At 33.6% G+C, this 2751-nt stretch overlaps 1 pseudogene; it reads left to right on the plus strand.

Moving 5' to 3' along the window:
* Window positions 1-991: 991 nt before the first annotated feature.
* Window positions 992-2541, plus strand: LOC106473919 (annotated as a pseudogene).
* Window positions 2542-2751: the final 210 nt, after the last annotated feature.

Consider the following 2751-nt stretch of genomic DNA (forward strand, 5'->3'; position numbering starts at 1 on the left):
GTTGTGTCGCTAAAATTCTTCGGAAAGAATATTAACGGAAAATTAACTAACGAACGGAGACGTAACAATACTAATACAACGAAGAATAAATCTATGATATATTCGTATACCACTTTAAGATGATTCTAGCAATGAAAGGGTTATCTTACAGCGATAAGTTAAGTTGTCTTAACTTATTTTATTCTAAGATACGATAAGTAAAAGGTGTTCTTAATAAAATTTACAATATCATCAGAGGAATCGATCATTTTAAGGCCTCTGATTTATTTGTGCTTTTTTTTTATATATAAATAACAGAAGTGGAAGACACAAGTTTAAAATTTTGAAGAAAAAAAAAGAGACTTCAGTTAAGACGGTTTTATTTTTTCTGACAGGACGACTGACTTTTAGAATGAGATGACGTTGGCAGTAGTGAAGGCAAACTCTTAACAAGAAGCCCCCAGTAGCACAGCGGTATGTCTGCGGACTTAGAACGGTAGAAACTGGGTTTCGATACCCGTGGTGAACAGAGCACAGATAGCCCATTGTGTAGCTTTGTGCTTAACTTCAAAAACAAACAAACTTTACAAGAGTTTAAGAGGGCAATCGACGATTTTCTAAAAAGTAAAGGTCAGTTTAAATTTTTGTTTTTCGAAGGGGTGGGTGTGCAAATACAGCCTTGAAGGACAAATTGTCCTGTATTTTTTATTTTATTTTTGGTCCATGGGTTATGTCATAAAATAAATAACGAAAGCATAATGTAGCGAGTTTCTAATAAGATATTATAAATGCAATGTACACTATAAATGAAAAGCGGGTACGTGCTGTTACACAATTTAAAATATCTACGTGGTTCTACGACATAAAACTAAAACTAGGCTTAATAACAATAATAAAAGAACAAAAAAATTGAGAAGAGTGCTAAACGTTTTTAACTTCAAATATGAATAGTATATATATTTTTATTTCAGTTTTGTTTAAAATTCAGAACAGGTAGCGCATGGAGCCAAGATGGAGAACAATATTCGGATGAAGTTGAATAATTGTTGATATTGTGGATAAATTGTTTTGAATCTGTCTGAAGTATTTACAATTTGATTTTGAAACAGATATTGTGAAATGGTTTAACATTTTGGTCCAGTAGTTTATATCGTTAAAGCATTTGCGTTTACCGGTCCGAGGCTTCACAAACGGGAAGCTGGTAGTAGAAACAATTTGAATTTTTTAATGATGTTGCCAGGAATTGGTATATTTGGGACTGGAAAAATTGTCCATTTATTAGTTCCATGTTTCCGTAGGCGAGGATTTCGGGTTGAAGCGATTTGGGGTCGTACACAAGAAGATGCAGAGAAAGTAGCTGAGCAACTGGACATACCATTTTGTACAAATAAGATTGATGATGTTTTATTACGTAAGGATGTGGACTTAGTGTTTATTGTATGTTCTCCCCACCTGCATTCTCAGATTGCAGTAAAAGCACTTGGGATTGGGAAACATGTCTTATGTGATAAGCCTGCAGGCCTTTGTCAGAATGAAGTATTGAAAATGGTTCAAGCTGCTCAATATTATCCTTCACTCATATCTATTTTATGTCATGGTCTTAGATTTTTACCAGTATTTATTCAGATGAAAAAAGCTATTGATGACGGATACGTTGGTGATATCACTGTATGTGATGTCCGTGTTCATTGTGGTAGTTTTGTACATGAACATTATAATTGGATGTGTGAAGAAGTCATGGGTGGTGGTATTTTATCAAACATGGGAAGCCACATAATAGACATAATATCATATTTAACAAAGAAAAGAGCAATAAAAGTACATGGAATGATCCAGACATTCACCAAAACTGATGGATGCATACATGGCATTAGAAACATCAGTAGTGATGACTTTTGTACTTTCCAGCTAGAATTAGAAGGAGGAGCTTGTTCTACTGTAACTTTAAATAACCATCTTCCAGGCCAATTCAATCAAGAAGTTCTGGTATGTGGTTCAGAAGGACATCTTGCTGTTAGAGGAGGTGATCTGTATGGTCAGAGAAAGAGTTCTTTCAAGGAAGATGTACTTTTTCTTGATGTTGAAGATCTAAAACAGTCATATAGGAACTTCAAAGTTTCTACATCATCTTCAGTATTGACAGAGACTTGTGATGTATTTAACACCAATAATTGTAATATTATTTTTCCAAAAATATACTTGAAAGGGTTTGACAAGTTAGTAAGTGCTCTTAGGGAAGCTTTTATACTAGCACAGGAAAAACAGTGCTGGGTAAAAGAATCTGTTGCCATGGCTGCAACATTTGAAGATGGTCAATATGTTCAAGCTGTCATTGATGCTCTCAAAAAGTCATCCAAGAACAAGGAATGGGTAAAGGTTGATATCTTTAGACAAGATATAGCAGACTCGTTTATTCCAAAACGTAAAAGGCAAAACACAACATTGTCACTAAAACCATAAGAACCATCAAATGTTGTAGCTATGGCCATTCAATATTTAAAATATTAACAAGTTTACATGTATGTATGTGCTTCCAAAGTTTATGGTTATTATATATTAAAGTCTTCACTCTGCTATGATAAAATTAAAACTGGAATCTTTTTTTGTAGGTACACTTGTTTGACCTTTTATTTATTTTGTGTCCTGAAACTTATGATTTGTACCTCATACAGCTTGATTTAAGAAACCAACCTAAGAAATCAGAACATTACAGGTTCAGTGAAATGTTTAAATCTTTTGTATTAAAACAAAGAACTAGGAATGCTTTGATTT

This window comes from Limulus polyphemus, unplaced genomic scaffold, assembly GCF_000517525.1.
Source record: "Limulus polyphemus unplaced genomic scaffold, Limulus_polyphemus-2.1.2 Scaffold6630, whole genome shotgun sequence".
Classification (NCBI taxonomy): Eukaryota; Metazoa; Arthropoda; class Merostomata; order Xiphosura; family Limulidae; genus Limulus; species Limulus polyphemus.